The 25,773-nt window shown below is 36.7% G+C and overlaps 2 protein-coding genes across 4 annotated transcripts in view; both read right to left on the bottom strand.

Annotated features, from left to right (window-relative positions):
* LOC310720344 (uncharacterized protein) overlaps positions 1–25,773 on the bottom strand; it is a 388,245-nt gene that overhangs the window by 306,969 nt on the left and 55,503 nt on the right. The window lies entirely within an intron of this gene.
* Positions 1–25,773, bottom strand: part of cdh22 (cadherin 22) — a 246,472-nt gene that overhangs the window by 201,758 nt on the left and 18,941 nt on the right. Inside the window, exon 1 of one of the 3 annotated variants that reach the window (XM_083529726.1) lies at positions 5,411–5,475. The exons of the other annotated variants lie outside the window; for them this stretch is intronic. The gene's annotated coding sequence lies outside the window, so the exon portion shown is untranslated. Of the gene's footprint in view, positions 1–5,410; positions 5,476–25,773 lie in introns of those variants that run through there. 3 annotated transcript variants of the gene reach the window in all.

Genomic DNA, 25,773 nt, shown 5'->3' with positions numbered 1-25,773 from the left:
TGACTGGAATGCTGATCATCAGACTCTACAGAAGCTGTTAACCAGTAAATAAATAACTCTGGGTGCTAGTGGCCCTTGACCCAGAACTAGCACTGTTGTTAGATTTAGAAGGGAATAAGCACTATTTAATGACCTTTGACCACTGTCTTTTACAGTGAAGCTTTTAAGAGTCACAACTGAGGGGTTCGGGCGCAAGCAACAGCTTCAGACAACAGTCACTCTGCAAACTGCGTTAGTGAGTGAAAAGAGTTTGGAGTTAAACAGAAAGCAAAATTATCTGCTTGAAATAGAATAATTAATAAAGCCTGAAATTAGTGTAAAAATGCCTAGAATCAGCTTATAAGTGGTTTATTGTCTATAATATTCTAATAGATATATATCATGAATTTTCTAAGATAATTTACCAATAGTAAAATGACCTGAGAGCAGAAACAAGCTTAAACTAAATAACAAAATAATAATTATTATAAATTAATTAGTATTATAATTATATATTATTACAATGCATAAAAATTTTATAATAATACCAACAAAAAAAAAAAAATTATATATATATATATATATATATATATATATATATATATATATATATATATATATATATATATATATATATATATATATTATTTTATTTTTTTATTATTTAGGCAACACCCAGGTTTTTGGATCGTACTTACGGGCTGGCCAGAAAGACACTGGATAATAGCACACAGCTAACTCACACAGATGAGAACGCTCAAAACAGAAAAATAAATGCCTTGCATTGTCAACATGGTAACGAGTGAGTGGACTGAATGCATCTTATCTGTTTTCTGACTCTCTCTCAGAAGTACCACCATAAGCACCATCAAACGAACCTACAAAGACCCCTACAATACAACTCTAGCAGACCCTGTCACAGCTGGAGTCCACCCCGAGTTCACAGAAAGCTTTGTGTTTTTTTTGTTCTTTGTTTACGTATTTTCTCTTTCTTGAGATTATTATTAATACAAATAAAATCATACAAATACTTACCTTTCTTCTGATGACATAATTCTATTGAAATCATTAATAATATAGCGAGTAAATGCTAGGCTACATTAAAATCCTAACCTCAGTAACAAACAGGAAAGCTTTTGCTTTTTTAAGCTTTTACTGTATTGCGAACTACCAACAAAAATATATTTTGTCCATCCAGCTGTCCCCACAAGGTCAGATATTTCTATTATTGCCACACACACAGACACACAGACACAGACACACACACACACACACACACACACACAGACACACACAGACACACACACACACACACACAGACACACACACACACACACACACAGAGTGAACTTAATTGTTTTCAAAGTAAGCGGCAAATTAATTCTCAAGATGTATATCTAATCGCAATGTTGGAATGGGAGGTAATTTGCTAATGGACCAAAGAGAAATTGTGGGATGGGCTCTCTCTCTCTTTCTCGCTCTTTCTTTTTCTCTCTCTTTCATTCTGTCACTCCCTTTCTCTCACTCCATCTTTCTCTCAGATGATTTTTGCATCACACACACATCAGCTGTCTATATACAGACAGGCTGAAGTAGGTTTTAAACAAGCAGACTCATTGTCTTTTGCTCTCAGGGTTACGAAACTGACAGGATGAAAAACAGAAAGCAAGTACTTTGTTCACCCAACACACTGAATAACCTGCAAGTGCATTTAATTACCATCGCTTCGCTCGTCAGGATGCCTTCTACATCCCCTGACACAGATTCATGTCTACTTAAACGCTTTTAATTACGCTTTAACTGTGACCTAATCACATAAATGGAGGAGAGCTCCACCCTATCTCACTATCGCCTCCAGGCTGTGGAACAGGCGGTGCTGAGGGAAAAATTAATTGTGCGGCCATATCGTGCACGCAGTGTCCCCCTTCTCACACTTACACACACCAGCACAGAGTACCATCGCCCCGTGCTTAAGCTAAGCGCTAATAGGTGACTGCCTTAGCTTCAAAAGCAAGGCTAGCTTGCGCCTGCGGAGAGGACCTTCCCTCAAAGTCACCATGGAGACTGAAGTCACAGGGATCTGTTCTGTAGCAATGAGAGGCACCAAAGGCAAGCGCACGAGTTCAGTTCTGCTTTAATCTGAGGGGCTGCCTCTGAGTGTATAATGATAAAGGGCTGAATAAAAGGTGCACAGATATTTCAACCAAATGGCACATTGCTCACATTATACAAGGTTTCATAATGAGACGAAACACTGGTATGGACAAATTATTCCTTTTCATTTTGATCTATTAGGAGATTATAAAACATGATTTGTGTTCTCAGAAATTTCTGAAAGATAACAAACATAAACAAATAAATAGGATTATGTGACAAAAAAAAATATTTTTTTTGATAATGAAATGTACTTCAGATATACTAATACTGTCAAAAATATAGAATTTCTTAATAAAATAAATTAAATAAATAAAATATATTTTTCCATTTGCATATTAACCATTACTCATGCATGTAGAAATGCAATCCATGTGCTTTTCATTTGAATTATTTTAGACATATTGTATATTACATGAAAACATACTATAAACATATAAATTGTATGTTTCAAAAATACCTTGGTTGTTAGTTTAATTGTAATAAATAAATAAATCGTCATCATCACCCCACCACCACACACACACACACACACACACACACACACACACGCACACACAGCATTAGAACTGTTACAACAGCTTGGAATTAATGAGCTTCATTTCACCAGCAGTCCAGCAGTATCACCTGCTGCATAGAAATAAAATCTGTCATGAGTACAGCTGTGGTGTGCTGCTCACATTCGCTCGGTTAGTCGCAGTGCCTCAGAAAAACATGCACTAATATTCCCACGAATGACCTTCTTACAGAATCAATAGAGCGAGAGAGCAGAGCAAAACTCCGAGAGAAACGAGTAAATACTGAATGACAACAAACATTTAAAAAGTAATCTTAGTAAATGGAAATATCATAAACGTAGAAAAATTTAGTATTTATTAAATCTAGTTAATCTAAAAATAAGTTCAAAAGAAACTAAATATAACATTTATCCTACTTCTATATATTGTTTCACTAATTTCAAGTTTTAGAGACTTATCCTTATTTTAATGAGTGTTTTGATCACCTCTGGTGTGTTTTAATTGATAAAAACAGGTTTATTTATTGTATTTTTTGTATTTATAGAAAGATCATCAGTCAACAGAATTAAATAATAAAATGTGAAAAATAATGGCATTAAATCCTAAAATAAACATGAACTTTTTTTATTTATTTATAATAAACATTTATTTATAGCTTTTTTTTCTGTGTGTGTGCACAAAGCAGCTTGGATTTTATTCAAATACTGAGCAGGATGCATTTTAGTAAACACACACACACACACACACACACACACACACACACACACACACACACACACACACACACACACACACACACACAGTCTGGAAGCTGCTAAAAGGTTTGTGCTGTATTTGAAGGTAATATCACCTCCCTTATCCCTGCATTTACAACTCAAACATATGCCTCTTTTAATTAAAAGGCATCAGCTAGCAAACCCTGGTGAGACCCTACCGAGCTTTTCAAAACACTACACATTAGAGGAGGTTTGATATCAGGTTTGCTTTTCATTACTAATTCATGCGCTTATGAAGAGGGCTTTGATGAAATGACTAGGAAAAAGGCCATGGTAATCTTTCGACGGATTCAAGCTAAAAAAAATCAGATAAACACGACAGATCTGGTTTGCAGGGATCCAGACATGCACAGCTCAGGCCTCGCCTTAATGAAGTTCCGACTTCCTTTTTTTCAACAAAACAGCATTTGGGTTCTGATCAGCAGCATGCCTTTTCACGCAGCAGGTAGGACTTTTCTACGACGTGCCCTATCTAAGACGTTCCTCGCAAAAATCAGCGGGTGTGTGAGAACTCGCTGTTACTAATAATACTAATAATGAGTGCACAGGAACTGAACATAGGTAATGTGAAATCATATTTGACAAGGCTTGTGATGTTATCATTGCGGGAAGGAACATTTTGACTTCTAGTTATGGTGAGCACTGTTGCCTTGTAGTCGGAGCACACGTACAGCAAGACAGAGAAAGGTGCATTTGGTTGATCAGGGGTGGCAAGTGTCTTTTAGATGAACATGCTAGCATCTAATGTGAATCGTCTTCAAGAAAAGAATTAACCATGATAGTACATGCTGTTATAAAACCTCATTCCCTTAAATACCACCCCCTTATGACCATACAAGCAAATTAGGAAAAAGAACAATTATACCACTTACACATTCAAAGCACAGACACTTAAATCTCATTTCTAAATAAATATTAAATAATCATCTCCTCACAGAAAACTATGCTAAACACATTTTATGGCATTTTTCTTTGTGTTACTCACAAACTGTTTTATTTCCAGTAGCTTTTAACTCACCCAATGCAACAGACCTGTCACAATGCAATGTCAGGTAAACACTAGTCTTACAAGTTTTTTATCGCTAAAAAAAGTCACAAAAAAAACACCAAAATCATATACATTCTCCTTGACTGTATCTTGCTTTTTTAATATTTTCTGTTCAAAAGTTTTCCCAACACATGGTATATGAAAAAAATGGTAAGTCAATCAGATTGCAACCTCGAGGCTTCTGAAGCTTGTGGCCAGAAAAGTATAGAAAGGATATCTGATGCTCTGTAATTCATGGGAACAGCCTCGAAATCTGAGACAGAGCAATTCTTCTCTTCAGAACGTTTTTGTGTTTGTTTTGAGAGAACTGAAATAAACAACTAATCAAAATCTCTGAGAAACTGAATTGTTTTTTTTTGTTTTTTTTAATAACATTTAAATACAATCTGCTTTGCTTGTTTTTAGGTCTCCGGCTGACCCTCATACAAAATAATGTGCAGATGAGGAGTGATTTAATCTTCTAATCGAGGCAGTGAGCGAGTCACTGCTGGAAAGGATTTGTAAACAACAGTCAATGGGATCCCCAGGACTTTAACTCCTGTGTGTGTGTGTGTGTGTGTGTGTGTGTGTGTGTGTGTGTGTGTGTGTGTGTGTGTGTGTGTGTGTGTGTGTGTCAAGTCAAGTCAAGTCAAGTTTATTTGTATAGCGCTTTTCACAACAGACATTGTCTCAAAGCAGCTTTACAGAAAACAACAGTGAAGGTGAATGGTGTGCGTTTGTCCCTGATGAGCAAGCCTTGGCGACAGTGGCAAGGAAAAACTCCCTTAGATGATATGAGGAAGAAACCTTGAGAGGAACCAGACTCAAAGGGGAACCCATCCTCATATGGTGTGTGTGTGTGTGTGTGTGTGTGTGTGTGTGTGTGTGTGTGTGTGTGTGTGTGTGTGTGTGTGTGTCTGAAAAGAAAGAGTTAGCAGTAGAAGAGCAGAGCTTACTTTAATACTGCGATGCTCTCTGTTAGAGACCACCCATTCCTCGGCTCTAGGTCTCTTCAACTCTTCCTCCTTCCATCACAATGTCACTCCTGATTTCCTCTTTTAACATCTTGTCATTGTCAGTCTGTCCCTCCTTTTTTTACTCTCTTTCTCTCTCTTTCTCTCTCTTTCTCGCTTTCTCTGGACTGTCGAGGAGTTGCTCATGGCAACAGGTTGGAGAATGTGTTGGTCCCAGTGAACAGACATTACTGTAGCTTTCTCGTTTATACATTCAGTCTGTTTCCTGACAGCTGAGCAGATTCTAACCACACACAGTTTGTGTATTCAACAATGCACTGCAAAAGTAAATGCGTATACACTAATCAAAATAGGACTATCACAATGCCTGCAGAGTCTTTGATGGCACCATAGTCACCAAATGAGAAAAAAAAGGAAGAGGGTTTAAAATATGAATGCTGTCTTACTATGCAGTCTGATACAAACTAAAATTTAAATGAGAACAGCTTCTTTACTATTCCAGTGAACTTGCATTATGGAATTTGGAAAATCCCCTTATCCAGAGTAATGTAAACTGAGCTCATTTATAGTTAAGGGTCAGAGGACTAGCAGTAGCAGCTTGGTGGTACTGGGTTTTGATTTAATGACTTTCCATCAAAAGTCCAATGATATAACAGTGAGCTACCATCACCCAAGCTTGCAAAAGTATACAAATTAATACACTTTTTATTGATGTTGGTAACTCTCTGCAACTTCCAAAAACATAATGATTTATATTAGGTGCGTTCCTGCCTCATGCCCAGTGATCCAAAGATTTACTTTGGGGCCGACCACATTTGATAAAAGCAAAAAGTGTTTAGTAAAGATTAATGAATTATATTCTGCTTACTGTGAGCTCTTTTACAGTATCTGGGTCTCATTCCATCAGCCTTTTTATAGCCCACTAACAATTTTTACAGGAGATATACCTTAAGAATGCCTTTGTCTTGCGAGTACAGACTTGGCATCAACTTTGCTTTGCAAATATCCTGAAGAATATCTAATATAAACTAGGCATGATAGCAATATTCAAAGTTAAAACAACTGAAGTTCTCAGAGAATTCTCTAGTGTATGCCAAAAGCCAGATTTGAAACAACCAGTGTATCAGTGTACTTTTATTCTCTTGCAAAGTTCTACTTCAATACCACTTTTGTAAAGTCACCTTGGTTAACGCTCTGGAAGATAGAATATGATCCACGGAAATCCATTTAATACGGTTAATACGCGTGCCCTACTATGTCAAGAAGGGAAGAGAAAAAAGGAAGCGGCCGCATATTTAGTTTGAGATGTATTAATTGTGAATATCGGAGCTGAAAGGCACGAGATACAAAGTACGAGATAATTCGCTGACTTCAAACACGTGCCTGATTTTCATAAAGCACTTTCTTACACACAGGGCAGCAGTGGAGTTTGAGATGAAAAAGCATTATTTACCAGCAGAAAGGAACGCAAGCACGGGAGAATAAAAACAAATTCCCTTTTGCGTTTCTCAGAAGATGGAGAATGAGCACGGGCAGAGAAAGCACAAGACGAACAGAGATACATGACAGTAGCTGAGAACAGACAGAATAATCTGAAGGCTCTGTGTAGTTTAGCGACAAGTGGAGAGAAAGGACTTCCTCGCACTGCATCTTCCTTTTTTTTTTAATGTATGTGAATATAGATTGCATCATATTGCATTTATATGAGGTAATTGGACTGAAAGGGAATGTCAACAAATGAGGGAATGAGAAAGCATTACAAACCGTGCTGCAGTGTCTTATTGTGGCGTCCACTAGAGCGATGCCTATATTATAATTGGTAATTGAATTCAGTCATTTATTTATGTGCTGTATGATTGAACAGATAACAGTGTTATAATAGAATTAAACAGATTATAAATGGATGCAAGTACAGATACAAACAGGAAACATACAATCTTTTATAGAAAGCCTGCCAGATGCCGGTGCATCGGGATGCGACAAAAAAGTCACCTGACTTTCCATATTAACTTTCCCGCAGTCTCAAGAGGTTATATATAAAGCTTCTGCATCAGTGTATGATATATTTACAATTGCCTGCTCAGGGTCACAGTGCTTTAAATTAAGCTCCTATATTTTGGGAAAGACAAACTAAAATTGTTACAAAATATGGGATTGTAAAAAAATACAGAATAAACAGTTTTGAGCTCATATCTAATTAAAGGAACAAGGAATTGTCAGGGCCAGGATTCATAAACAGTGCTGGGCTGGTGGCATTTCAATCTCCGACTGTTCCCAATGTTTTATGGGTACAGTGATATGATACATATTTATTAATAATAGTGATAGTAATTTAAAATAACACAAGTTTTAGGCCACACCCACTTCAGAATCAAATCCAAATATAGACACTTTCTTTTTATAAAGCTAAAGATTTTTGGGAGATATAGATGCTGTTTTGATATTGTTAGAACTATCAGCACAGTGGTTTACCCTTCTTAAAAGGTTAACCTGAGGTCAGCATAAAATGCCCAAGTGATATAATGCTTAATATCTCTAAGGTACAATAGTAAAGTGCCATTGTATTGTTAGTTTGGCTTGCTTTATCCAATTTTCCTCTTCATTTTACTATAGTCAGACATCAACATGCATTAATGGAATAGTTCATGCTGACATGTGACATCTGCAAAATCCTTTGTAGTCATGGAGAACTTCCACCCATTCAGCTTATAACACCTGTAGTGATTCTTAAAAGGTTTCACCTACAGCAGTGATTCCTTATTGTCTCGGAGACCCGCTGCCGTGCACAGTGAACTGTTTCATGCAAAGCGTGCTAATTAACAGATTAACTAGCCGAGGTGCGTCGAGAGTTGAGAAAACCAAAAACTGTGCAGAGCATTGTGTCCCCGGGATTAGCACTTGAGAATCGAGGTTTGCAGCTTTTATATTCAATATCAAAACATCCTACACTATGGAAAATGAAAAAAAAAAACAAAGGCAGTCATCTTGCTTCTGCTGTAATGAAATAAACACAAAAAGGTACGGAACTTGGAGACGTTATTTGATAGAAGGGTATCTGCAAGAGTAAAAGGGAAAATGTAGAGGACTGTGGTGAGACCTGTGATGTTGTATGGATTAGAGACAGTGGCATTGAGTAAAAGACAGGAGGTGGAGCTGGAGGTAGCAGAGCTAAAGATGCTGAGATTTTCGTTGGAAGTGATGAGGATGGACAGGATTAGAAATAAGTTTTTTAGATGGACAGCACATGTAGGACTTTTTGGAGACAAAGTGAAAGAAGCGCAATTGAGATGGTTTTGACATGTGCGGAGAAGGGACATGAGGTATATCAGTAGGAGAATGCTATGGATGGAGCCGCCAAGAAGGAGGAAAAGAGGAAGACCAAGGAGGAGGTTTATGGATGTGGTGAGGGAAGACATGCAGGTAGTTGGTGTGACAGAGGCAGATGTAGAGGACAGAAGGGTATGGAGACAGATGATCCGCTGTGGTGACCCCTAATGGGAGAAGCTGAAAGAAGAAGATAAAAGAAAAAAAAAAGAACTGTGTTTGTGCACAGTATCACAAATGATTTTAAAAACACATGAATGAGAGCACATGAATTTCTTGATGATTTCACAGTTTTTGTTGGGTCAGGATGCTAAAAACAGTGGCATAATCTACATTGGCTCAATTATCTTTACATGGATAGACATTTTGAACTCATGATTTCATGCAGTAAAAATAGGTTCAAAATTCCAAGAAATGTATTTTTAATGGCTACATGTATAGTGTTTATTTTAAAAATGCATTCTATTAGTTACAGTAACAATCTTCCCGTCATTTACACAAGCTGCTTTATGACTGACGTGGCTGTCGCCAAAATTTTATGATAAACATAAAATAGCTGGCAGACCTTAAACTTGTCAATCATGATGCAAACTTTACAGGTGCACATGTAACGGTCATCTTGAAATCTAATACTGGTTATTTATTAAGGTACAATGAGCTAACAGTACTGACCAGGCACCTAGAAAAAGTACAGGTGTAACAGCATACCATCATCAGATTTTGCAAACTGATGCTTCAATAAAATTCATAATTGCCAAAAAAGCCAACAAACACTTGTTATTGTTGTAAATTTTCTTTCCAGTGCTTAAAGTTTATTATATAATTTATTTCACATTTGTATTGATGATGTCATGACAAGTCATGATGATGCATTTCTGTATTCTGTCTAGATTCAGTTTGCTGTCTGCTGCCTTATGTAGTGCTCTGTGTACAACAGTCTAAATAGTAAATAATAAATGAGTGAAAGAGGAAGCAATTTAAGATACAGCGATAGTGGCCATAGCTTTTTTTTGTTGTTGTTCCATACAGTGGAGCTCTGGATATTTATATAAAAAAGTAAAAAATAAAAAAAAACTTAATGTAAAAGAAAATAAATATGGTATTTGTAAGTCCCCTGTTTCATCCTATTTCAAATTTTAGGAGACTGAATATGTTATGCTATAATGTTTGTCAAATGATTTATTATAATCAAACAAATTCTAAAATCTCTCAAATAGTGTGGCAGGAGTCCAATTATTCAATTCCCTACAGTAAAAAATAGCATCTCGTTTTACTTTTTAATTAATTAACTTGAAATTAACTTTACCCTTGTGGCATGGTGAAAACTTTAGTGTTCATCTTTATTTGAGAGGTGACTGGCCCTTGCAAGAATTGTTGTTGCTATGTCATAATTCTGCAAAAATCATCTGAGCCATCATTAAAAGAGAGCTGACAAATATTCCCCTTAGAGTTCTGATTAATTGCAGTGTTTATTTTATAATAAATGTCTTAATTGCCCAGATAGTTCAATGTATACTATATGGACAAAGGTATTTGGACAACTGACGTTTCTCACCATAGATGCACATAATTGTATAGGATGTCTGTGGATGTGATAACATGAAAACTTCCCTTCAATTAAATTAAGAGACCTGAACCTGTTTCAGCATGGCAATGCCCCTGCACACAAAGCTCTATGCACCCCATGAATATATAGTTTGCATGGCTCGGAGTAAAAGCTCTTGCATTGCCTGCTATAGAGCTCTGAACTAAACTCTATTGAACATCTTTGGGATGAACTCATCCTACATCACTACCTGACGTTACAAACGTCTTTGAGGCTGATGAGTAAAATCTCCACAAGCACATTCCAAAATCTAGTGGAAAATCTTTCCAGATGTAACCTTTTGCAGGTTAATTATAACAACAAATGGGGACTAAATGTTGAATTTAGATTATTAAAAAGCATCTGGGTTCCCAAACCTTTTCCCATATAGTTTTTGTAGTTTTAAAATGGGTGAAATACAAGTTTTCTTTGTAGAATATAATTTTTATTATCAATTATTACTATTATTATTTTTTTATTATTATTACCAAATTAAGCTGCATTATTAATTATATTAAAATGCATAACTGTAATACTGGTGATAAACAAGCTAGTTTTATCTACGCTGTTTACTGTCTGTACATGCAACGAATCATTAACTCATTCATATGTCCAATTGGCTATACGATGTGATAGTATGTTTATTTTTAATATGTTAATGATTTATATGTGTGGTTTTTTTTTTATCATTATGATTTTTTGTTTTCATTAAGAACACACACAATTAGTGCAACTATTGGCCAGTCTTATTTTGGGTCAATATTTGTTAGAAGGAACGGCGGATTATAAATGTTCGTAAATGTGAAAATCGTGAGCTGCACAATGCAACTGTTTCTCTGCTGAATAACTATGACTACGAACTAATCATGATTTCACTATTCAGGAGTGATGTGCTTGTGTTATCTTCGATGTACAGCCCTCAACTCTAATACAGCTGAACCGATATCAAGACAACGTCCCCCTCAGCCGATTTTAAAAATAAATAAATAAAACAAACAAACAAAGAAAAGCAATACCAAAAACGTGGATATTACTGCACACGGCATACATAATTCATAAATTCAAAAACAGGATTTTTGATTTAGATACATGTTCTGTTTAAGTAGATGTGGGCATTATAGGACCAGCTCAGCTTGGTGGCAAAAAAAGAAGAAACAGATTGAGTTTCTACAGACGTGTTGCTACTACTAAATGGGGGAAAAGGCGACTTCTACATAACATAACTCACTGCATTTATCCACTGCACCGCACGCCTGCTGACATTTTCCACAAAATACAATTTTCTCTACACCACTTTCCTTGCCTCTTGGGTGGTAGAGAAAAAAAAAAATCCGAAAACAACACTCAAATATTCTTGTGCAAATTCTTATGACAATACTAAAGGCCAAGTCCATTCAACCAGCCATTGTGACAAAGACAAACAGTCACATTTCGACATTATGCAGTGCATAGCATGCGCACCTTGTTACAAGCAGGTATCATTGCTGACTCGGTCCGCTGGTTTGATCCGGAGTTCTTCTTTTTTCCGTATGGGTTTCCGACAACTTCTCAAAACTGCTTGTAGCAGTATTACTCTAAATTGCCCTAGGTGTGAATGTGAGTGCGTGTGTTTTTCATGCCCCAATGTTTCAGTACACGGTGTAGACAAAAATTTATATATAAAGTGCCAAGAGTGAGTAATCTGAATGCTAGAGTCAAATAAACGTCATTTATTGTGACACAGTGAATACCATCATACCGTCAGTTCACACTATGAGAACATAAGCATTACATGTCCTTAACATGCTGGAGAAGCATTTAATTGTGTGTAATAGGATTGTGTGCCACTTACATTTCAGTTTTTTTTTTTTTTCTAATGTGTATTTATTTCTTTTTTTTAGGTGAAATATGCTCAGCCGAAATATAGTTTTTATACTGTTTTCCCTTATCTTTTGGGATCAAAAAAGAAACAGGAAAAAAACACCCCCCACCTGTGCACTGAATGTTCCTGAATGTCCCTAAAACATAATTTAGGTAAAATGCCTAAGAATGGAGCATAAGAAACATGAAAATACTCAATTAGCCACATTCATTGAATGCAAATCGCATTTTGAAGTTCTTATTCTTATTTCATACAGAGGTAATGTGTGAAGAATTGTCCATTCTTCTCACCACTCTCCGATTCTCATCTCACGGCACCTCCTGTTCGACTAGCGGCCCGATTGCTTTAGGTCTGGAACTGCTGTTATTGACTAATACAAGAATAGCAGGCAAAAAGAGTGGCAACATGCAAACAAAACGTACTTGCTGCACTCATTTAGCTAATCAACTTGCATAGCTGCATTAGCTCAACGGGGCTCCAGACATATTGTTGTGCAACGGGGTACAAGTTCTAATATTTACTCTGTGCTTATAACTCCAGTCACGTATGTGCTGTTAAATCTGCTCTCTAGGGATCGAAATTCTGTCAACATGACACCTGACTACCACTACCTAGGCAAAAGATAATTCCTTTGTACCTAACCTTAAGGCTATTGATCCATGAACCCTGGTTTAGGTAAACATTTTCAGAAGCAGACATGCTGCATTGAATTCAGCAATACCTGCGTGGCTTGCTTATCAGACGTTTCATTAGCATAGGAAGCAACAGAATGCGAATGTGTCTCAGCCCTTTCCTTACAACTTAGTTCCGATTATTTGTTACTTGTTATGGGTTAATTATGAGCACAGGAACATTTCCCATTATAAAATGGTGTACACACACAGTTTGCATTTTACAAAAGATGGTGTGCTATGGTTATTGATAAGATTTGTTTTTGTGCAAGTTAAACTCCATACAAGGCCTCTGGAGTTTAACAAGAGTGACCATCGGGTTCCTGGTCTCCTCTTTTACAAAGGACCTTCTCCCCTGATTGCTCAGTTCAGCTGGGCAGCCAGCTCTATGAAGAATCCTGGTTGTTTCAGACTTTGACCTTTTAAGATTTATGGAGACCACTGTGCTCAAGGAACGCTTCAGTGCAGCTTTTGTGCAAAAACTTGTGACCAGATGAAAGTCTCAGTGCAAGACAGTTCATTTTTTTTTCTTCACTGTATAGTGCATATACTGTATTTTGTAGAATGTATCTACAGTGTAATACAAAATTTAGGGCAGGGATGGCCATCTGAATTTTCACCAGAAATGTGTCTCTGCTGTATAATCCCAATGGTTTCATTCCTTACTTTCTAACTCCTCATTGTTCTCCTAATGCTTGGCTTAACAGCACATTTTTCCACTTAAATAGCTACTAACAGAAGCATTTTTTGGCTTTTCACATTCTGTGTTTCCGCTCCTCAGTCTTACTTTAGTGATGTCACCTCTGTGCACACCCACTCAAGTCTACAGAGCGAGAGACTGCTGCTATTCATGGGTAAAGCAATTTCAGTGTCATCCTTATTCCCAGTTTTTTTAAGCTGTTCTTTTATTGAAGCCCTTCACAATAGGATCATCGTGGAAACTTACATCACTTTATGATTGCTTGTGCAGCCCTGCTCAGGAGTACTAGTCGCAAATCTGCAACTCTCAAAAAGTCACATGATCGCTGCTATTCAATGTAGCTGGTCATCTATTGTTCCCCCATGACTGTAGGAAGAAACTAAAGAGGACAAGCCATGTATGACTGTTATTAGTGTTGAATCAAAGAATGTGATGTGATTGCTGTAGCCAAAGATTTTGATAGCTGCAAATGTTTTATTTGAATCAGCATTTCTGATAAGAGCTGAGGCACTTCGAATTCTAATCAAAGCAGGTCAACAACAGGTGTGTTGGTAAGGTTTGAAAAATCAATGTACATCGCCTACAGCATTAAACCAGATGTCTAAAAAGATAATGCCAACGAAGGCTCTGTGCACTTTAATGGAGACAGTACAGATTTTTGGTATCTGAACGGCATCTCCATCATGTCTTCTTATAAGCTGTAGTAGTAAAAAGTCTCAAAACTTAAAACAAAGAAAATAATGTTTTTGTCCTTGAAACTTCAAGCTCTACTTGCTTTATTATATACAGAACAGAGATCCCTACGGAGCTTGTTACCTGACATGTATATGTCAATGTTTGTGTCATTATAATATACAGTACACATCAGGTTCCTTTATAAGTCTTGAAAATCACACTTACTAGAGTGAAATTTTTCTATAAAATCCCATTCCTGTCCTTCTGTTCTGTTCTGTTTTTTCAAAAGATACAGCAAAGCTGTATATGAATTAAATGTTGCTGTTAGATAACTTTAGTGTATATGATAGTAATCTATTGTATTAGTTGAACTTCTTGTTAAAACAGTAATTAAGCCTTTTGTCTTTCCATTAAGAGCATCTTAAATAAATAATTGAATGTTTGTTTGTTTCACTAAATATGCAAATTGAGCAACTTCAATTACACAAAACCTCAATTGCATAATTAAGTGAACACTTATGTTATATTGATACACTGTATGGATAAAAGGATTGAGACACCAGACATTCCCTGCCAGATTGGTACCACTAATGTTAGTTAGTAATAGGGCACACAACTGTATGAGATGTTTTTCTTGCATTCAAATTTTCCTTTTACTTGAACTAGGAGACCTAAACTTATTCCAGCATCACAATGGCCCTGTGGGCTAAGCAAATTCCATAAAGGTAAGGTTGACAGGGTTGGAGTGGCTGGTCTTGAGTGTCCCCTATAGTTTTAAGTTTCAATTTTCAAGTTTTATGTGTCATATGTACAGATGTCAGTGACAGTTTGTACAATAAAAGTCTTATATGAGGCTCCAGGCAAACTAAAGCAATATTAAATATTAAACATTCAACAAAAGAAAAAACTAAGAAAAGTAATAATAAGGCATGAGAAAGTTATAATTATTTACAAGTGTGTGCAGAGGTGTCTGTATATATAGGTGTATGTCTCTTGCACAAAACCTAAGATGAAGTTCAGCAGCTCCTGGCATTAGTAGCTCCAGCTTCAGAGAGAGAATGCAGCACTTAGTGAACTTGACATCTAAAAAAGGAACATTGACAATCTTTCCCTAAAAATGCTTTCTCAGTTCTATTGACCTAATGATCCAGCACCATCGAGAGCAGTATTTATCCCTGTTGTATATAAGGATGAGTCGTGAGCAATCTGGTGAGGTGGCTGATGAGTTAAATCAGAGGAAAGGGGTTTTATTAGGCATCAAACATGCTGCAATATTTTTAGTTTTTTTGGCAAGACTCAGAAAAGACAGAAAAAGCATAGAAAAAGAGATGAGAGACAGCAGAGACACCACAGAGCAAAGACAGTAAGTCATCCAAAGTGAGACAAAGACAGATATTGATCCCTTTCTACTTTGAGGACTGGTGCAAAGAGTCACGACAGAATCCAAAAAAGAGAGACAATAAAGATCCAATAGCCCTCATCTCCTTCCTTCTCCACCATTTCCATCCATCCTTTCTAAAATATTACTGAACTATAGATCTCCTCAGCCTTACTGAATTGCTCTCCACAGCCAAAGCATGACAGTAGACTGTGGGTTTACTTCAGGGAAATTATTTTCCAACAAATGTGGCTTGGATTTAACTTGCATTAAAATCAATGAGAAGGCAGTGATTTAAAGACCCCTGAAGTCATACCCTACTATGCCATGGTATTTCATGTCATTAGATACATTGTGCGCAATTCATTTGTAGCAGCGTCTCCTATCTAATCATTTTGCCCTGTTGTTTCTGTACATATTCAACCAACATGCAACTTATCTGGCTGCTAAGCAGGTTACTCATACTAAAAGGTAATCTATCATCTACCACCAGATAGCAACATTATTGAACTGGCTTAACAATGTACAAAAAAACAATAAAACTACAATGGATAAATCTAGCATCCTGATCTAAATTATTTGTATCCAGATTTTCCGGCTTTACTCAGGGGTGCAAAAAAAAAAAAAAAAACATTCTTTTTGATTTCATGTAGTGTTAAAAATAAATTATTTAATCTTTTTTTTTTTTTTTTTTTTACATATTTAACAAAGGCAACGCATGAAAGCGAGTGCACTTTCAAACATACTTCATTACCATTAAAACAAGATAAAAGTTTCAAAGGAATATTTATTTAACTGATTTAAATGAAATGTATAGAGTTGTTAATTAAGAATCCATTTTTATGAACCACACACATTTAATAATTAATAATAATAATAATAATAATGATAATAATAATACATATTATCATTCTTTATATTCTTGTTCTTATTATAATACTATTATTATTATTATTATTGTTATTATTATTCTTATTCTTATTCATTATTATTAAAACTAAATATACATATTTAGGTATTCAGACAGACAGACAGACAGTTAAACAGATAGATAGATAGATAGATAGATAGATAGATAGATAGATAGATAGATAGATAGATAGATAGATAGATAGATAGATAGATAGATAGATAGATAGATAGATAATCGTTAAGGAAAAATAGTTTACATAAATAATAATTATCGTAATTATTAGTCTACAAAAACTACATATTAATAATACTAATAAAGCTTTCAGAAAGAGTAGTAATGAACAAAAGAAAAAAAGCTGAAAAAAAATTAAAAAGCAATACAAATCAGGTATGTAAAAATGACAGTGAATAATAAATACAACATTATGCTATTAACAGATTGCTGTGCAGTAGTGTGTTCCTCTATCACACAAAAAATGAGCTATTATTCTGTACCATGGTGAAGGTTATGAATGATTTCCCCAAGCGTTCTTTACGGCAGCAGAGCTGAATGAGTCTGTTAGAAAAAGAGCTATGCTGTCTTTATAATATGTCATGGAGGGGGGTGGGGTGACTTGTCCATGATGGAGAGCAGCTTGTTCAGTCCATACTGACATGTGAAGACAACCTAAACATATTTTCCCACCAAGCAACCTGCTCACGGGTCCCTGTCTTTATCATCCAAATAAAGTGTGTGTATATTTGCAATAAAATAATAACATTTCGGCATTTGCTTTTCCCACTCTATTAGCAATTTGAAACTCCATAAGCTCGGCCTGATTTGCAGTATATGCATAAAAATAATGTACATTGTACATTATATGCGATATATACCAAAAAATAAAAAGCATCTCACCCTCAACATTTGTTTTCCTTTATATAGCTGAAATATGTTTCAAATATTTATGAAACATGTTTCAAAGAATATGTTATCTTAATGACCAATAAAAATGGCTATAAAACTGCTCGATGAATATATTTAAAGATGTCTGAAATTGTTACTGTTGTTAACCTATATGGACAAAGGTTTGTGGACATCTATCCACAAGATTCGTATCTCAGTTCTGAAAATCCAATTACGCATTTAGTCCCCATTTGTTATTATAATAACCTTCACGTTTCTGGGAAGACTGTGGAGTGTGCTTGTGAAGGTGTCAAGTCAAGTCAAGCTTATTTTTATAGCGCTTTTCACAAAAGCAGCTTTACAGAATTAAACAGTTAAGGTGAGCAATGTGTGTTTATCCCTGTTGAGCAGCCATGGCGACTGTGGCAAGGAAAAACTCCCTTAGATGTTATGAGGAAGAAAGCTTAAGAGGAACCAGACTCATAAGGGCAACCTATCCTCATTTAGGTGATATCAAGAGTGTGATTATAGTCTTTAAACAATCCAGAACACTGGAGAACATGAGCACTGGAATGTAAGATTATAAGTAATGTCCTTTCTACAGTCTTTTGCCATTATTTGAGATTATGGAACCAGTAGCTATTGAGCTCATAAAATAGCTCAAAAAGATGTGTGTTCATTTAGCTACAAAGGCTTTACTGATGTAGGGTGAGGAGGCCTGTATGCTGTCATTGTTCCAATTCATCCAAAAGGATGTAGTAGGCTCTGTAGTAGGTCACTCAAGCTCTTCCATTTCACCCCATGTAAACCATATTTTCATAAACCTCACTTTGTACATGCCACCACTTCCATGCTAAGACATCCTATGAAATTGTGTACAGTTTGAGAAAAAAAACATAGTATCCCAATAATTTTCTCCATATAGTGTAAATCTGGTGCACTTAACACCAAATAAATTAAAACGAAAATGAGAAAGATAATAAAAAACAACTCTGGTACAGACTTAGTGTGAAAATGTGGGACTATGTGCGAAAAACAGGTGTGAAAAATGCGTTGTGCCAAGCAGCAAAGAAAACTTTGATGATTTACATTTACAAGCCCTGAAATATCGTCAGCATTGCGCCTGCAGCCAAAAACACAGTGTGACCTTATCACACACAGAGAACTTTGCATGGTCCTGCTCACACCATTCCCACTTTGCATGGCAGTCCATAATAGCAATTGTTTTTCTTTGCTTAAATGCAGATTGTTGCCACAGCTCATCTAAAGGGTGAACCGGTTGAAGCTTTATAAAAGAAATCCATTAGGTCAAGACAGTTAAACATCAAAGTGGGGGAGAAAAAATAAATAAATGCAACGGCATTTTAAGCAGCCCGAAGTTTGGCCCCTTTCTCTACTGCATAATGATCCACCATAAGAGCACAAGAGGGAAGGCAAATGTGACAGAGATAAATGAAGAGATTTGATTATTAAAATGTATTCTAGGAGAAAGGCTACAATTCTGTGCCAGAATAGTTGTTCTTTAAAGAATAGCTCAATATATATATATATATATATATATATATATATACATATTAAGCAAATTCAGACTAAAAGGATCGAACCTTAGACAAAGTATTTGAACAATATTTAAACATACAGAGAGAAAGAGAGTGTTAGACATACCACAATCCATCACCACAATACGATGCATGTATTTCATCAATGTAATCCATTGATTGATTTATGAGGCTCATTATTTAAATGTATACAGTACATTTGTGTTTTGCTATTAACCAACACTGCATGGCTTTCTGTTTCTGAAATTTCCACAGACAAAATTGGACAGTGGGTTGAAGTTAGCATTATTTATAGCTCAAATATCCTTTAGTTAATAAGGTCTGTGTTCAATTCATTTCATTTAAATGACCAGTAATCTTTACTTTAAGTAGAAGTTGCATAATAAAACAATAAAACACCTTTTGTAACGGTGCATTTAATTCCATTGCTGTGCTACACTTCACTGACCCCTGGATTTGGAGAAATGCCGCTCTAGCAAGCCAACAAAACCCGAGCATGCATTGATTTCATCAAATACCAAGTCAACATCTGTACATTTGCTGTATGTCTTACTAAGGATTTTGTTAGGAATGATTTTTAGAAGTGGTAATAGTTTTTAGTATTCTATGCTCCCAGCTATACCAGCAGCCCACATACAAATTGTGGTCCTGTAACAATGTGTCACAGATGCTCAATAAAATGATAACTGTTTTGCCATTGTGTTCAAACACAGTTGTTTTGATAGGTAATTAACGTGGGAAGTTTATTTAAGCTAAAGTGGTGTTACTCACTATAATGTCATTTATTATTACCAGCTACCACATAGCTCAAAAAGACAGTGAAGTGGAAAGTCCACTCAGTTTGAATAGGCATGATGATTATTTCTCTTTCCTCACTCACCTATCTGAACTCTAAGCAATAGTTTTATTTTAAACTGTTCCTCTGTTCAATCTGGATTTTTACCCTCCCTATTTTCATCAGAAATATCAGGCAATTATGGACTGTCCAGGTGTCATGATTGTCTTTTTCTTTTTTCACATTTAAACGAAGCAAAAAAAAGCAAAAAAAAAAAAAAAGTAAGCAAGGCAAAAGACTGCCATGATAACTACTGTACTTATGATTAGCTGACTCACTTTTTTGTTCTTCCGAAGTTAGAATTTGTAGGTTTAAAGCTGAATCGCAACACAAACTGAAACGAACCCTTACCGGAAATCAAAAAGTGAATTTGCTTTTCGATGAGGAACATTTTATGTGCCTTCAGTCTGACAGCTGTTTTAGCATGCTGCATCATCAGATTCTTTTAACTGATTAGTAACCTTCCTCATAGCAGATGTGTGTCATAAAACCTCACCTAAACAATTACATGGTGCGGCACGGCATATTGATTCTGATTTGGCAGATTTACTAATAATGGTGCTATTCGTGGCCAGATGGGTGTGCCTGCTGGCTGCTAATGTTAGAAAGCTCGATATTTTCAAATGTTATCGGCTCCACTTTGTCATCTGACTGAACGTTTTTTTTTTGTTTTTTTTACAAGTGTGCTTTAAGGCACACTAACAGACTAACATACAAACACAGACGCATATGCACACAGATTTTGCTTTGGCTCTGACTTTGATTCCATATCACTCAGACACACATACACACAGAGCACATGCCTCCCAACACGCATCCACTAAAGCACACACACACTTTGTAAATCTTTGGGAGGCGCTGTGTAGTTATACACTTCTGACAGAATAATAACAACTCGCAATGATCTCGTCCCCTACGTAGGCTTGTGCAACCCATTAGATTTCTGTTTTCTGAGTATGCGTTTGTTACTGAGCCAATACTCATGTAGTCTTGGGATGAGAAGGGGCGTCTTTCAGTCAATGCAGCCGTATTTACCCAAAAGTGGGTACTCAAATATTCAATCAAGGAGGAGAAAATTGCATTTCACCTTATCAGCTGTAGCTGCTCGGCCAAGAGGAGGGACAGAGTTAACAGCAGACCTTTCCTACCTCCTCCATTTATCTCCCATAATCCTCTTTTCTATTGCTTTGCCCTCCTGTAATTACACACTAAGACTGATATTTATCATGTTTAAATGGTCATGCAGCACAAGCAGGACCATGAGCAAGAGTAAATTATGCAGAACTCCACACAACTTTCAAAACACTAAAATCACTAGTTTGCCTGTTGTCAAAATGTTCAAAAACTGAGGCAAGGTCATTTTTTGTAACACATTCCAAAATAATAATTAATTTGGAATGTGTTGAAAAATTCACATAAAAGCTTGTGTACTGTTTTGCAAAGAATACACAGAATAATTTTTTTGTTTGTTTTCAATTTCTTCTATTTTGTAATAAGCATAGTTGTTATTATATTTATATTATATACATTATTATTTTTAAAATGACAAAAAAAAAAAGAATTTATTTAATGATGTTTCTTTTGCTATTTTATTGCCATTTAATGGGTCTATTTGTATGTGTTGTTTAAGCTCAGAGCTCTGAGTGAAGAAATTTTGGATGTACTTGTCAAACACATTAATCTGTGGCAAGGGAGGGAGAAAGAGAGAGAGAGAGAGAGAAAGAGAGAGAGAGAAAGAGAGAGAGAGAGAAAGAGAGAGAGAGAGAGAGAGAGAGAGAGAGAGAGAGAGAGAGAGAGAGAGAGAGAGAGAGAGAGAGGGAGGGAGTGAAGGTTTGATAGAGGATCGGTGTATTTCTACATTATTTGTACAATGCAAACAAACCACAATTATTTTTAAGCTTAACAAATGTCACTAAAAGTCTAAGACTTTGGCAGGATGAAACTGATGAACAGTCTGGAGGAGTATTTTCTTTTGTAAAAACTTGTACACTACTTTACCGCTACACATGTTCCTCTCCATAAAAGAGAAATATCTATGATAAAAACACGTATATCGTCTAAACCTGTCGTATGATTACGATGGTATAAACGCTGGACTTTGCTTTGCACTACTGTATATGATTTCTGTTCTAGTTTTCCACATTCCAATGCCACACTACGGATAATTTCACACTTGGTCCGTTTCGGGATTCCATCTGGTCTTTGATCAATGGCCTGTGACCTGCTGTCTATACGTACTGTAGGTCATTTTTTGTAACACATTCCAAAATAATAATTAATTTGGAATGTGTTGAAAAATTCACATAAAAGCTTGTGTACTGTTTTGCAAAGAATACACAGAATAATTTTTTTGTTTGTTTTCAATTTCTTCTATTTTGTAATAAGCATAGTTGTTATTATATTTATATTATATACATTATTATTTTTAAAATGACTAAAAAAAAAAGAATTTATTTAATGATGTTTCTTTTGCTATTTTATTGCCATTTAATGGGTCTATTTGTATGTGTTGTTTAAGCTCAGAGCTCTGAGTGAAGAAATTTTGGATGTACTTGCATTTATACTGGATCCAAACACAGTGTAGTGTCAGACCCCTGAAAGAAGCTTCACTCAGTCACTGTAGTCGAGAATTGGTTTTGGGAATGGATGTAATCTGTATACGTTGTGCTGATCACAACGAGAAAATTTTTGGACAGCAGATTACTGTATGTTGCATTGGCTCCAAAACAAACAACCGGCAACAGTTTTTTTTTACACCACAGTGTACGCTGTTTTTGGCCTGTACACAATAAGTATGAGTAAAGCAAATGGGCATTTTGTGGAATGAGCTGCAGTGAATTTGGAGCAGATTTAGGCAGAGTAGCTTTGTCGGGCTGTGGCGGTAAGCTGCATCTCATTTGCTGATTAGGCCTTTGTAGATTGACTGTGGCTCCCCCGATCCAGAGCACATGGCTCTCTCTCTCAAAGTCTGCCAAGCCCTGACACGATCACATTTGCCTCTGTGCTCACCCCCAGTTCCGCCTGCCTGTGCTTGGAAAAGAAGAATTAAAACCCGCCTGTTCTCTGAACAAGGGCTCCCATGATAGCTCTCCACTTTGAGTAGCAATTAATGTGTTTTCTTGCTCAGTGGCTTGTCAAACACATTAATCTGTGGCAAGGGAGGGAGAAAGAGAGAGAGAGAGAGAGAAAGAGAGAGAGAGAGAGAGAGAGAGAGAGAGAGAGAGAGAGAGAGAGAGAGAGAGAGAGAGAGAGGAGGGAGTGAAGGTTTGATAGAGGATCGGTGTATTTCTACATTATTTGTACAATGCAAACAAACCACAATTATTTTTAAGCTTAACAAATGTCACTAAAAAGTCTAAGACTTTGGCAGGATGAAACTGATGAACAGTCTGGAGGAGTATTTTCTTTTGTAAAAACTTGTACACTACTTTACCGCTACACATGTTCCTCTCCATAAAAGAGAAATATCTATGATAAAAACACGTATATCGTCTAAACCTGTCGTATGATTACGATGGTATAAACGCTGGACTTTGCTTTGCACTACTGTATATGATTTCTGTTCTAGTTTTCCACATTCCAATGCCACACTACGGATAATTTCACACTTGGTCCGTTTCGGGATTCCATCTGGTCTTTGATCAATGGCCTGTGACCTGCTGTCTATACGTACTGTAGCTGCAGTTTTCTGTCACCTCGGGTAAAAACTGAGTAGACAAAAAGGGCAATATAAAACAAACAGCTGTCTGTGGACACAGACTCAGCAAAGTGATTCAGCTGACCAAACCTAGTACATGAAAAATATAGTTTAGCCCAGCCTACAAACGTATAAAAAAGGTCTAAGGTTCAATGGTTTTCAAGGTACAGAGCTTGAGACATTAAGCTAGAAAAGAGGATTTATAGACTTTTATTTTTTAGTTTATTTCTTTTACCTCCTCTGGTGTAGACAGCATGGTTGTCTATAAAAATTCCGAAAAAACAACAACAAAACCAAGAAGTATGCATATATACACCCACGGCAAATTTAAAACTAGCAAGGAATGCTAGAAAACAAGACAACAGAAGAACAAAACAAAAACAAAACAACAAAACTACTACTACTTTAGACATTAGACAAAGAATGTGATACACATTTAGCACTATACTGGTGTTCACTGTGCACAAACAGTTCAGGTGCTTGTGATCATGTGACTTGGTGCATGAAGTGAACATGTGCAGTCTAAGATGCCAGTCATGAACCAAACATGAAGCACTAGTGAAACAAAAATGTGTCTAATTAATAACAATAGATATCATTTAAAAAAATCATTAATGAGAGTTAACAGACCACTGCTGTCATAATCCAGTCTTGTTAATCATCTAGACATATAGTGTAGATTAGAAAAGATTAGTATAGATTACAAACTTAAGGACTATCAACCTACAACTCAGAGTGGGAGAAGTGCTAGTGTAAGTGTTTCATGAAAAGGTAGGTCTTTACCCGTCGTTGGAAGGTAGCCAGTGGCTCCGCTGTCTGGACATCTCGCGGAAGTTCATTCCACCACCCCGGTGCCAAAACAAAGAAGAGCCTCAAAGTATACTTCCCCCGTTCCACTGAGAAAAGGTGCGACTAGTTGAGCAGTGCTAGCTGATCTCATGCAGCGTGGTGCAGTGCGAGGATTGATGAGGTCTCTAAGGTAAGAAGGTGCGGTTTCATTTTTGTCTTTGTAGGCAAGCAGGAGTGTTTTGAATCTGAAGTGTGCAGCTGCCAGAAGCCAGTGGAGGTGAGCACAGCAGTGGGGTGGTGTGGTTGAACTTGGGCAGGTTGAACACAAGTCGTGCAGCTGTGTTTTGGATCATTAGCAGTGGACGAATAGCGTTTGAAGGAAGATCTCCCAGCAGAGAGTTGCAGTAGTCCAGTCTCGAAATTATAACAGACTGAACAAGCACCTGAGCAGCTTGTGTGGATGGAAACGGTCAAATCCTTCTAATGTTGTAAAGAAGAAATCAACAAGTACGACACATTAGCAACATATTAGCTCACATTAGCAACATAGGAGGGACAGGACAGTTGATTGTCCGTAGTTACCCCTAGGTTGCGAGAAGTGGCTGAAGGAGAGGTTCAGAGAGTTGTAAAAAGTTATTCCAAGATTCTGACCTGGAGAGGAAGCACCTGGGATGACCAACAGTTCAGCTTTGCAGGGGTTGTGTTTCAGTTGATAAGCACTTATCCATGAAGATATGTTCGTGAGGCATGCTGAGAGCTGAGCAGAAGCTGTAGTATTTGAGAGAGTAGATGGGTTGAGTGTCATCAGCATAGCAGTGGTAAGAAAATCCATGTGAGAATGTGACTTCATCAAGAGAGTAAGTATAGAGAAAGAAAAGCAGAGGACCAAGTAGTGAGCCATGTTGGACGCCATTGGAGAGTCTGCGCGGGGCAGATGTAGATCCTCTCTATGTTAGCTGGTACAAGCGCCCATTCAGGTAGGAAGTAAACCATTCCCGTGCTGATCCACGGATACCAAGGCTCCTAAAGGAGTTGACCAGAGAGTCTTATAGTTAGCCGTGTCGAATGCTGCCAACAGGTCTACAAGCATGAGGACAGATGACGGCTTGTTCAGTGAGTGCCAAGTTATAATGTGTATACCAAAAGGACAGTGATTATTTGCAGCTAGTTTTCATTCAGGCCCACTGTTTCATTTAAAAATATGTGTACATAAAAACACAAATGGAACCAATAAACACTGACAGAGTGTTTCCATTGCTTCACTGTGCTTTCCTTCTGTGCTTTAAATGCATCTTCTTTGGGTCAAAATGAGATTTTGCTTGTAGATTGGTGTGCAAAAGTTGATGACCCTAAGCATGGACCTCTCGAACTCCATTTGGCGATGCGCCCATTGCTGAGCTCAGTGCAGTGAAAATTCACATCTGCACCATGCATCCCATTATCGTTAATGTGTTCCAAAGTGCAGCAGTAGATTTT

This window comes from Silurus aristotelis (assembly GCF_946808225.1).
Source record: "Silurus aristotelis genome assembly, chromosome: 2".
NCBI lineage: Eukaryota > Metazoa > Chordata > Actinopteri > Siluriformes > Siluridae > Silurus > Silurus aristotelis.
Note: the sequence above shows the minus strand (reverse complement) of the source record. Positions and strands in the feature narration are given on the sequence as shown.